This window comes from Solanum stenotomum, chromosome 9 (genome assembly GCF_019186545.1).
Source record: "Solanum stenotomum isolate F172 chromosome 9, ASM1918654v1, whole genome shotgun sequence".
Lineage (NCBI taxonomy): Eukaryota > Viridiplantae > Streptophyta > Magnoliopsida > Solanales > Solanaceae > Solanum > Solanum stenotomum.
Window position 1 is genome coordinate 52,291,280 of NC_064290.1, and position 12,860 is coordinate 52,304,139.

Genomic DNA, 12,860 nt, shown 5'->3' on the forward strand with positions numbered 1-12,860 from the left:
TATATAACACCCAGGATTTTGGAAACATGCTTCACTACATTCCCTAAAACATTTTTGATCCAATTTACAATTAACAAATTGTGAATTAGAGATCAAAATGAGCATCACCATTAATTTCATAAATGAAATAATATTTGCCATATTTTTTTTTTGTTAACTTGTTTGTTCTCACTTTATGTTTTTGGGTGCCTTATAATATATAGATTTGAGTCATTAATTATATGTGACTTATATAGTTGTTGTTGATCTTGCATTATATTACCACTATCTTCTTATATGGAAATTAAATTAAATGTATTTAAAATAATTGACTTTTTTACTTTACTATATATAATAAGTGAGAATATCTACTACTTAGCACATGACAAGTGTTGGATGATATGTGCTTAGATAGTGTTGTGCATTCTTCTTGTATGGTTGTACCTTTAAAATTTATATTATTGGACAATTTAACACCATTAATTACCTATTACTTTATTAGCCGAAAAGTTTGACCTCATTTGGGCCCATTTATTATTTATATGTTTTCAATTTTCAATATATGTTGTCTATCTAATTCTTTTTTTCAACCTTTTATTTTAAACTTCTTGAAATTTAATTACCTATTTATTGCTCTCTCTATGCACTTTTAATTGTTATGATTTCCTTTTTAGAGTCAAACTATAAGTATAATAAGTATAATAAGTGGGAATATCTACTACTTAGCAAATGACAAGTGTTGGATGATATGTACTTAGATAGTGTTGTACATTCTTCTTTTATGGTTGTACCTTTAAAATTTATATTATTGGACAATTTAACACCATTAATTACCTACTACTTTGTTAGCTGAAAAGTTTGACCTCATTTGGGCCCATTTATTAATTATAGGGCAAACTACATAAATCTCACTAGTTTAGGTCCTAATTACTAAGATTCCCGATAATTTCAAATATTACTTTCTCTACCATATTTCGTGTTTGAGATACAGGAATTTGAATTCGCGAGATACATGTATCTGCCGAATTTTAAAATCAAGATACGTATTTTATTTGTTTAAATTAATTGGTTGTAACTGATTTCCTTAATTAGAGGAATCATTGAGGATTTTTAGATTTTCAAAATACATGGACAATTAATTTAGAAATTTAAATTAATCAAATCCCTTAATATAAGACAGAAATCAAGTAGTGTATATATGTTTAATTAATTTTATTTTACTATTCTTTGAAATAATAAATTTCATTAATATTATTAATAAAAGACAAAAACATGTATATATTGGTCATTTAATTTGACTAATTTCATTTTATTACTCTTAAAATAATAAATTCATTAGTTTGATGTATCTATTATCAATATATGGTGTATCCAACAAACTAAACACTAGATACATGAGTATCATACAAGTACATTCATATGTATCATAGAAATATCTAGTATTAATTTCATGTATCTATTTATCTAACCTAATATTAATTTCATGTATCTATTTATATGACCTAATATTAATTTCATGTATCTATTAATTATATGATCTAATTTTAATTTCATGTATCTTTTATATGTATCTAGTATTAATCTGATGTATCAAGTATCAATTTCATACATCATATTCAAGAACATGTATCTCGGATACATAGTAAGCATATGCATATAATTATATGTATCTAAATATGGAATGTAATTAAAACGCATGAACTTAAGAATAAATCACGAGTGTAGAGTATTTTGTCTTATCATTAATCCAAAAAAATAAAAAAAATCAAATCGTTGTACGAAATTAATGATAGTGTAAATTTTCATCCATTAAAAAGTATGGAGAACTAATAGATTCAAACAATGTAAAAATCCTAAAATCGAACTTTAAAAGAATTAGAGCTTCGAATTAGATACATTAACATGATAAGAACAAAGTTACAATACAATATCTAGAAATAACTAAACAAAATCTACTTTACCTATTTATATAATGTTGATTATAGATAATTGATTATGAATTTAGTACATGGAAGCATGTATTGAGATGCTTGAGGAAGAAAGGGGTAATGGTAGATGTGTGTGACAAAACATGTATTGAAATGGTTGAGGAAGAAGGGGGGGTAATGGTAGATGTGTGTAAACAGTGAATAACGTGGGGGAGTGGGCTGATGGTGTGAAGAGAGAGGAAGTAATTTGAATTGTTAAAGTCACATTAATTAAGGAGATATACTTTCAAGATAATTATTAAAAACCATATTTAAGGGGATTGTGTATCTAATTTAACTTTTAAAAAAATATGATATAATTATTAAAAAGTGGTATTATATGTAATATTTTTAAACTAGAGATAAAATATGTATATATGATAGTAAAGTATGTCTAGATAGGTAGTTTTTCCTTATTTATATGTTTTCAATTTTCAATATATGTTGTCTATCTAATTCTTTTTTTCAACCTTTTATTTAAACTTCTTAAAATTTAATTACCTATTTATTACTCTCTCTATGCACTTTTAATTGTTATGATTTCCTTTTTAGAGTCAAACTATAAGAATTTTAACTAATATTTTACAATGTTTTTTTTCATCATATTCATAGGCAAAAAGTTACAATTTATAGTACTTTTTGTATAGATTTTGCATATTTAAATTTTTTGTTTAAATTATCGAATTAATACAATCTGATTTAACTTTGAAAATTAGTCAAATGGACTTTCAAAAAGCGCAACATGACAAATACAAGTGGACGGAGAGAGTATATTTTAGCTATAAAATATATTAGAGGTACAACTTTTAAAAAAATTTAAATTTTTATTGCGTTGACTCTTGAAATCTTATCATTGTCATATGAGTTTGAACAAATTATATATTATTAAAAGTTACATAAAAGATGTTATAAATCACAATAATTAGCAATTAAAAGTATTTTTAAATCATAACTATATATATATATATAATAATAATAAGTGGAAATATCTACTACTTAGCACATGACAAGTATTGGATGATATGTGCTTAGATAGTGTTGTACATTCTTCTTTTATGGTTGTACCTTTAAAATTTATATTATTGGACAATTTAACACCATTAATTACCTACTACTTTATTAGCCGAAAAGTTTGACCTCATTTGGGCCCATTTATTATTTATATGTTTTCAATTTTCAATATATGTTGTCTATCTAATTCTTTTTTTCAACCTTTTATTTAAACTTCTTAAAATTTAATTACCTATTTACTACTCTTTCTATGCACTTTTAATTGTTATAATTTCCTTTTTAGAGTCAAACTATAAGAATTTTAACTAATATTTTACAATGTGTTTTTTCATCATATTCATAGGCAAAAAGTTACAATTTATAGTACTTTTTGTATAGATTTTGCATATTTAAATTTTTTGTTTAAAATATCGAATTAATACAATCTGATTTAACTTTGAAAATTAGTCAAACGGACTTTCAAAAAGCGCAACATGACAAATACAAGTGGACGGAGAGAGTATATTTTAGCTACAAAATATATTAGAGGTACAAATTTTTAAAAAAATTAAATTTTTATTGCGTTGACTCTTGAAATCTTATCATTGTCATATGAATTTGAACAAATTATATATTATTAAAAGTTACATAAAAGATGCTATAAATCACAATAATTAGCAATTAAAAATATTTTTAAATCATAACTATATATAATAATAATAAGTGGAAATATCTACTACTTAGCACATGACAAGTGTTGGATGATATGTGCTTAGATAATGTTGTACATTCTTCTTTTATGGTTGTACCTTTAAAATTTATATTATTGGACAATTTAACACCATTAATTACCTACTACTTTATTAGCAGAAAAGTTTGACCTCATTTGGGCCCATTTATTATTTATATGTTTTCAATTTTCAATATATGTTGTCTATCTAATTCTTTTTTTCAACCTTTTATTTAAACTTCTTAAAATTTAATTACCTATTTACTACTCTATCTATGCACTTTTAATTGTTATGATTTCCTTTTTAGAGTCAAACTATAAGAATTTTAACTAATATTTTACAATGTTTTTTTTCATCATATTCATAGGCAGAAAATTACAATTTATAGTACTTTTTGTATAGATTTTGCATATTTAATTTTTTCGTTTAAAATATCGAATTAATACAATCTGATTTAACTTTGAAAATTAGTCAAACGGACTTTCAAAAAGCGCAACATGACAAATACAAGTGGACGGAGAGAGTATATTTTAGCTACAAAATATATTAGATGTACAACTTTTTTAAAAAATTAAATTTTTATTGCGTTGACTCTTGAAATCTTATCATTGTCATATGAATTTGAACAAATTATATATTATTAAAAGTTACATAAAAGATGTTATAAATCACAATAATTAGCAATTAAAAATATTTTTAAATCATATAAGAAATTTGGTTGACTAATTGGAATAGAATAAGTAACATGTACTATTTGAAAATAACGTAAAAAATTCTAGAATTCACAATAAATTAATAACTGAAAATATTTATGATTATTCACTTGAATTGAAACATGAGTAACCTATATTATTCAAAACTAACGCAAAAATACTATAAATCACAACAATTTAATAACTTCAAATATATTTTTAAGAAAACATATAAAAAATCGATTGATCTTCAAATCCCATTTATATCACATAAATTAAAACAAAAAAAATAATATTTATTGGGCCCGTGCTAGCACGGGCACCAAATATCTATATATATATGTCACAAATGGAAAAGTCCCAATCAAGGAAGCAACATATATCATTTACAAATGACTTAAAAAGCATTAAAAGTTATAATAATTACCAAAAAAGTATTATAAATAATAATAATTAACAACTTAAAATATCTGAAAGACATTTTAAAAGGGTTAATTTTGTAATTTTATCCATATCACATACATTAGGACAAAGTGACTAGTAATGTATGTTATTTGAAAGTTACATAAAAATATTATAAATCACAATAATTAATAACTTAAAACATTTTTTAAAAAAATATGAAAATTTGGATGACTCTCCAAATTTCATTTGTGTCACATAAATTGAGACAACAAAAATAACATATATTGGGTCCATTTTAATTTATTTGTCTTATTTTTTATTTTTTTATATTTAAAAATTGCGTAAAAATACTATAAATCATTAATAATTGACAATATAAAATATGTTTTGAAAAAAATACAAAAAATTCCACTGATTCTTGAAGTGAATCTATCGTAAAAATACTATAAATCATGATAATTGACAACATAAAATATTTCAAAAATGTTGTATGTGGGTAGTCTTATTATGCCTTAAATAGCATCAAAGAAAGTACAAATTTGTGAAAAAAAAACTTATTCCTTTATCCACGCAAGCAATCGCTTCAAAAACTCGGTTATTAGCCCCAAAACATACCATTTATATTATTGGGCCCATGCTATTATCTAATATATCATATATATGAGAATTGAAGGATATATATTTAAACAGTTGACATATTTATAAGACATTAAATCTATTATTATTTATATATATGTGGAAATTAAAGAATATATATTTAAAACAGTTGATATATTTGGAAAAGCAATTACTTTGGTATAATACATATCATCACATGATTATTTTAGGATATGTATTTAAATAGTTGACATATTTCTAAGATCAACAAATCGTTGGAATGTACCAGACACCAAATCAATAAAAATTTTAAGAAAAGAGCAAAGAAACTAACCATACAAAAATCTCTTATATTTTATTTATCCATCTCCTACGAAAGGGGCTAAACAAACATTTGTAATGGATCGCATGACTCAAATAACATTTATAATAGGCAGGGCAGGCTCTATGTATACTTTAATAAGGCATTGGCCTTATGCCCCCAATTTTAGGGGGCGTCAATTATTTATCAAGAATAAAATATGTGTTAATTTTTTATAAAAAAAATATTGATTATTTATGATAAAAAATATATATTTAAAATTATTATTTTATTCTCTTCAACCCCATTCAAATAGAAGAAATCAAGAAAATATTGCTTTATTTTCTTACACTCTCTCTACTAATACTCATATTATTTTCTTTCTAACTCCTTTTACACTCTCTTCTTTAAATTGTTGATAAGTTAGAGTAATATTATGTCAAAAATATCAATTAATAGTCGAAAAGTGTTGAACAAATTGAATTGTAAATTCTTTTTCCATTTCTTCTTAGGTTTTCAAGCATTACAACAATCATAGTAAAATGTGGGGTAACCAAATTATCAACTTCATCAAAGCTATGGTTTTAACTCTTATATTTATTTGAAATTTGTAAACTTATTACTTGTAGAACTATGTTAACAATTCATATAATGATTGCCCGAGTAAAATAATATTTTTCAACGTTGAATTAATAAAATCTTATTTAAAACTAATAATTGAAAAAGAAATCAAATAAATCATTTTTATATATAAAAAATATTAAGTAATACTTTGTATTTAAAAATGTAAGAAAAATAAATTTTAAATAAATGCATGTGAAGTTTATTTAGATTTTAGGCCTCTAATTAAGATTTCGCTTTAGGCCTCCGATTACATTGAGCCGCCCCTGATAATAGGCCATAAAATCGATCTCACAAAAATTATTGCCTTCCATCCTAGATATATACAAGTTTGGGACAAAATTACAGCATTTACGAATAGATCAATTTATTACTGTATAGATCTGCTCTCATCATATAATTAAAAAACATTTGTAACAGATCATGAAATCATTAATCAATTATTCAAATCCCTAAAAGAAGTTAGAAAAAAGAATGTATACGTTTGATTAAACTTGCACATTTGTGAATTGAACAACCAAAATTGCAATAATTCATTAGATCATCATTACATACTTTATAACAAACTAAATAAGTTTTTGACCTTGGCATCCTCTAATACACTCCTTAAAGCAATATTCATCCAATTTACAATATATATACTAACTTTGAATTAGAGATCATAATTAGCATCACCATAGTTGTAATCAATGAAATAATTTCAATCTTTTTAGCCATTTTTTATTTTGAACTAATTATTGTTTTGTGATTTGATGATCTGATGGTGCTTCTTTTATATATATATATATATATATATATATATAGAGAGAGAGAGAGAGAGAGAGAGAGAGAGATTATTGATATTGCAAGTGTAAATAATTAAATTTGTCTAATTTGTTATGGAGGAGATTGCATTTAATTATTTTTTAAGAAGCATTTAGTGTCTGGTACCTACTTATTTGACTAATTTGTTATGGAGGAGATTGCATTTAATTATTGTTATGGAGTAATTATGATTTAACATTATAATGATCACGATTTAATTAGTGTTTTAATCAACTTTTCTAATTTCATCTATTTTTAATGATTTAACATTACAAAGAATCATGATTTAATTAAAATTTCCATTTATAATATTTTCTAACTGCAAAATGCCACTTCAATTTTTCTTAATTTCTTTTAGAAAAAAGGAAAAATAAATTGTGAATATTAATCTAAGTATAGAGTCAAGGAAAACATATATCATTGAAATGCTAGGAATAATTTCATAGATTACCTTTTTTTCACAAAAAACTATAATCATAAAATAAAACTTTGAAGACTATAAAATAAAATAAAACTAAGCTCTAATTTTTGCAGTAATTGTTGGAACACAATCATTTATGCAACCTTTCCATTGTTTGTCATCTGCATATAAATATGTAAAATAAATATGTTAGTAAATATGACAAGGAGGAAAACTAAACAATAATTAAAAAAATACGACAAGGAGGAAATGATCTCATACGATTCGTTCTAAGTTGAATAGAAAAAAAATATATTCTATGAACACACTTTGATGTTTTATCTTACGATCGATTGTGTTTATTTTTACGATGTAGTGTGTGAAAAGCACCACATGACTCCATGAATATTTTTTGTAATGCACCATAAATTAATATTTATCTCTGTTAGATATTGATAATCATTAAGATCTATTTAAGATCGAAAGATCGTTGAAAATAATATATGATTTTAACTATCAATAGTTGTGGTAGAGTAGTAAATATTACTCCATCTCTAATTAAAGATCTTGAGTTCGAACTATGAGAATGAAGTCTTTTTGGTGATGAACGCTTTACCCCCCAAAAGTGAGACTTTCTGACACAGATATGATCTCCTATGAAAGGATCATATGGCTAAACAAACATTTGTAATGGATCGACAACATAAAACCGATCTCTTAATCGTACCCTAGACATTGAGTTTATTCTTAATCGATCTTGTGGCATAAAAAACACATGACCCAAATAAAATTTCTATTAAATCATAAAATCGATCTAACAAAACCCTAAATCAACAACAACAACATACATAAACATTCGTGTAATTTCACAAGTGAGAATCTGAGAAGGATGAGATATACGTAGACCTTATCTTTATCTTTGTTATGATAGAGACCTGTTTTTCGATAGATCCCCGATTCTTAAAAAAGGTAATCAAAGAAAAAAAAATCCCTAGAAGAAATTGAAAAAAAGAAGAGGAAGATACCTTTGATTAAACTTGCACATTTGTTAATTGAACAATCAAGATTGCAATAGTTCAATATTTGACTAGCATCCTCACATGTTTTTTCACAAACTAAATAACAATCAGGTTTTTGACCTTGACATCCTCTAATACACTCCTTAAAACAATATTCATCCAATTTACTATATACTAATTTTGAATTAGAGATCAAAATTAGCATCACCATAATTGTCATCAATGGAATAATTTCATTCTTTTTAGCCATATTTTTTTTGGAACTAACTTATTGTGTTGTGATTTGATGAACTGATGGTGCTTCTTATATATACATAATATAATTAATACATATAGATAGAGATAAATTATTAATAATGCAAGAGTAATGTTTAACTAGTTACAATATATGAATTATGCATATATGTGTTGTACTCTGTATTTTAATAGTTGTACTTCACTTTGGTAGCATTAAAGTTGCTCTTACAATGTTGACTTTACATAATTAATTTTGTTTGCTAAAATGAATATTACATTAAATATATTTTTTCCCAAGAAGCAAAGGAGAACATTACCGTAATCTCTCTAATAAAGGTGACTTCGTAACAAGAGGGCCTCAAACCCGAGACCTTTGTTAAGGTTTGAAAAAGTACTTACCACTCCATCACGGTCCTCCTACTACAAGACATTTTCAAGAGCTTTCAAAAGTTTTTCGTATGAAGTTTAACTGGTCAATAAGAGGGAGGTACTTTCAATGAGAAGAATATCAGAGAGCCAGGGGTGGAATCACCTTGTTGGTAGCGTCCTTGATTATATTTAATTGTCAATAGTATTGATGTCTTTAAATTATGTGAAGTGAATAAAAATATCCTTCATATAGTTTGGTCTAAAACTGTCCTTGCCGTCAATATTTTGGTCCAACAAGAGCAATTTTAGACTAAAATATTAACGGTAAAAACATTTCTAGATCAAACTAAGAACATTTTTATTCATTTCACATAGTTTAAGAATATTTTTAACCTTTTTCAATTAATCTTTATCGAACTTGCAAAAAACTTGGCTCTCGTATGTGAGAAATGGGCCTAAAGGCAAACGTGGTGGTAAGCCTCCACATCTATTTTTAAAAAATTTGATTTAAGTACACTATAACACATCACGATTTGATTATTATTTTCATCCACTTCTCTTAGTTTCTTTTTACTAAATTTGTAAAAAGACTAATATCAAAAGTGTACTTAGTAAGTTAACAATAAAAACCTAAAAAATAAATCTATGAATTTTTTCTTTCTTTTTTAATAATAGTTTATCCCTCTACTTTGAAATATAATTATATGTCTCATTATTGTATATTTATGACCAACAAGAGGAATCATATGCTCTTAGTATATGGTAGGCACAAAAACACAAAACACACATCATAAAAGTATAAAATGGAACCACTTTAGACAAACACATCACATAAATGATAATACATACTTCAATAATTAAAGTTTTTCTTTTGGAATGTCTGGGCATTATTCGAACGTTATTAGCATTTTTAAATTTTAAAAATTAATATATATAGTTTGACAATTATGTAAAAAAAATGTTGTAAGTGAAATAATAATTAATAATTAATAATTTAAATTATTTAAAAGGTATAGAAAAAAAGCACGGTCATTTTTTTTTTGGAAGAAGGTCTGAAAAATACTCCAACTTTGACCGAAATTGTTGTTACGATACCAAACTTTATGAAAGACCTTTTACCCCTGCACTATTTAATAGTGTATTTTAAAGGTATATGTGTGCCCACATGGACACATTACTAGTTAAAATGATGCAATATTTATGATGTTCACGTAGGCACATATATACCTTTAAAATACACTATTAAATAGTACATGGGGTACGTAAAAGGTCATTTCCAAAGTTTGGTATCGTAACAATAATTTCGACCAAAGTTAAAGTATTTTTCAGATTTTTTTTCCTTTTTTTTTTTGCTTGACTTACTAAATTCGAATATTGTCACATAAATTGAGATGGATCTGAGGGACTATTATTGACTTGTATTAAGATATGCACTAGCATGTCACACGAGAAGCATTATCAATTGACACAACTATATGTGAGTTTGATTAAGTCGGTGGATTAAAAGTAATGGATAAGTATAAAATATTAAAAACACTTTTAAGTATTGAAATTGGTTTAATTTTCTCAATAAACAATTGTTTTTGAATAAGTATGTTGAAGTGATGTACTATATAAACATTTCTAAATATTCGGTTAGGAGCGCCATCTCCGAATAAATCCTGCAATACTCAATTTTATTTAATTGAGACTCCAATACGAGTTTTAAAGACCAAATGAGAAACAAAAAAAAAGTGAAATACAAATATTAAAACACATAGTACAACTACAACATATTTACATAGTAATACACATATATCAATAATATATAGAGGATATATATAGTCTTCAAAGCTTTGTTTTTTTTTATGTTAATGCTTCATATTGATTGTCTATTTGGCTTAGTATTCCCAATTTGTTTTGCTTTTCATTGACAAAAAAAATTAAGAAAAGTTATTATTATTCACTTTAAGTTTAGATTCACACAAATTTGCGAATTTGTCTTTCAAGTGGTATCATATTGATGCTTAAAAACACATGTACCATGTGAATTTTGATGGTATCTTATAAAGTTTAGGGTTTAAAGCATATACGATATCTTAAAGTTGTTCGCATATTTCAGTTAGACATCTTAACTTGGGCAAGTACATATTGAACACTTTAATCTTAGCAAATTTATATCTATAAAACACAAAATGAAAATATGTTGAAAGACAGAAGTGCGTGTGTTTCAAATACAAATATATAGCAGATAGACCAATAAAATGATGACACGTGGCAATTAGATAATTTTTTTTTTAAAAAAATAAGTTATTTTTAATCAACACACCCGCCCCGCCCCTCTTCCTCTTCTTTGTCAAAATTTGCTGCCATTTCAAAGCTTTTCACCCATTTTGATTTTATTTTCTTTCATCACTTACTATCATAATTATCTAAATAAAAATAATGAGTTTTGCTGAAAAATAATCAACTCATATTATTTTTATAAAAAAAATGGAGCTTTACTGAAATATTTGAGATTTTGATCTATATAATAATAACTTTAAAAAATGAGGTAAAAACAAAAGAAGAATAAACAAGGGTGAGAGAAAGAGAGGTAGACGTACTTAGAGCCTAGAGGATGGTTGCAGTGAAGAATAGGGGTGTGCAAAAATCGATTTAACCAATAAATTGAATCGAAAAAAATATTATTGGTTTATTGATATTGGGTTATTGGGCTAATAGTTTTTAAACGGTTTTGCAAAATTTTTTATTGGGTTATTGGTTCGGTTTCCGGTTTTATGATTTTTGTTAATGATTAAACCGATAACCCAATAAGACTATGCTAAATTTACTAGTCTTGTTGTTAATGGTTAAACGGTTGTTACTTTCACACTTTTTGTTAATGGTTAATCGATTGTTACTTTCACACTTTTTCCTTTGAATGTGTCTAGTGTCTAAACTTGCAAGAAAAATTATTGTTACTTTCATGCCAAATGCTGGAAAAATCATATGGTTTATATGAAAATTTTCTTATCGTGTATATAATATATAAGAGTATTTTCATATTGGTTAAACTGAAAACCGAACCATTAAGTACCATAAACCGATAAGAAATATGTTATTGATTTTGTTAACGGTTTGACATATTTACAAACCGAAAACCGATAAACCGAATCAATAACACATAAAACCAAATCGAACCGACCGATGTGCACCCCTAGTGAAGAAGAAGACAGGGTTTTTAATTTTATTTTTTAAAAAAATTAAGTATATAAGTTGGAAAACAAAAAAAAGAAAAAAAATATGATTATTAATTGCTATACACCCTCAAGGAGTGTGGAATACACTTTTTTTGCCATGTTACCATTTTGTGTCTGGAATGATTGTTGAATAAATAAGGTGTTCAATAGGTACAAGCCCTAGTTGAGGTGTCCAAGTGAAATCTGCGGACAACTTTAAGCGACCGTAGATGACTTAAGCCTAAAGTTTATATTCTTTTTCCATTTCGACATGAGATTCATCTAAAATATAATATCCACCTCATTTTTAAAAGTTTGTCAATTTAGAAATCTGTCAATCTTGCTTGAATTGTCCTTATCAACCCGTCTTTCATCATAAACGTCACAAAATGCTTAATAAAAATTACACGAATAAAAAATTGAATTTATTAATATTTGAAGGATTAAAAGTGCTAATATCCCTAAAAAGAAAGAATGTTAAATGTTTGTTTGAAGCACTTTTTGTTTTTTCAAAAAATAGAATCTCAATTGAAGACAACTTTTGTTGT